The sequence below is a fragment of the Adiantum capillus-veneris genome, chromosome 7, assembly GCF_014529385.1.
Source record: "Adiantum capillus-veneris isolate H3 chromosome 7, ASM1452938v2, whole genome shotgun sequence".
NCBI lineage: Eukaryota > Viridiplantae > Streptophyta > Polypodiopsida > Polypodiales > Pteridaceae > Adiantum > Adiantum capillus-veneris.
Genome location: NC_140937.1, coordinates 51,345,617 through 51,346,759, shown reverse-complemented (window position 1 = coordinate 51,346,759; position 1,143 = coordinate 51,345,617).

The window sequence follows — 1,143 nt, the reverse complement described above, 5'->3', positions numbered from 1 at the left end:
TCCATACTTACCTTGTTTGCCCTTATTTCCCATAGTATATCACCTGCAAATCATACAATTCATCATTTGAGTCCTTGGTTGCTAATTGCCCTCGATTTTTCAATTTTGGTCCATCATAAGTTGGCCCAAATTTTGACTTGTACCAAAGTCTTCCAAACTTGACATGCTTGAAGCTCTTGCTTGGTGGATTTGAGTTTCCTTTCAAAACTTGCAAACACTCTATTGCCGTGGCTAAAGGGGTGGAGTTGTGTGCAAGATCCTGAGTAGTATTTCAGGATGCACATTATCTCAAATGAGAAGGACCAGGCTTCCCAATATGTGATCAAATATTGGCCATAGAGAAAAGTGATTCAATTGTAAGAGACCTCGTTTAGGTTTGGGCCTATGTACATTTGTAAACAGCCAATGGGAGTTGATAACCCTCTTTTGTATCATTGGCCTATTTATATCAACCTTCTTGAATCTGTAACTTGAGTCATACTAAAATGGATATCTGGTACTTCTTGGCATTTGTGATTTTGTTGGGAAATTGATACGAGGTACTTCAAGTCATTTGTAGTTGAGTTGAATTTTTTAAAGCTTAGTCAACTATATTGGAGACTCCTTGAAAATGCCATCAATATAAATCTTGTTGTATGGTAGATGTCTATTTTTGCATGGTAGCTACTTGTTTATGAATCGTAGCTATCTATTTTTTGCATGGTAGTTATCTATTTTTTGCATGGTAGTTATCTGTTTTTTGCATGGTAGGTATCTATTTTTTGCATGGTAGCTACCTGTTTTTGCATGGTAGCTCTATTTTTTGCATGATGGCTATCTATTTCTTCATGGTAGCTACATGTTTCCTCATGGTAGCTACCCCCTTGTGATTGAAGGTTCTGTACTTAATATTATAAAGCTACACTAATCTCAACACCATGCTCAAGTTCTAAGTATTGAGCTTGTGGTAACTTTGAGAGTTGATGTTGCATCATTAGTTACCTTTGGTCAAGAGTTAAAAGTTAAGAAGGTTTTTCTTGACTCATGATTCATACTCGTGACAATTTTGAAATGAAAGATTGTGTGCATGTCAATTTCTCTATGGGAGAGATAGAGAGAAAAATATAAGGGGGAGAGAGAGAGAGAGAGAGAGAGAGAGAGAGA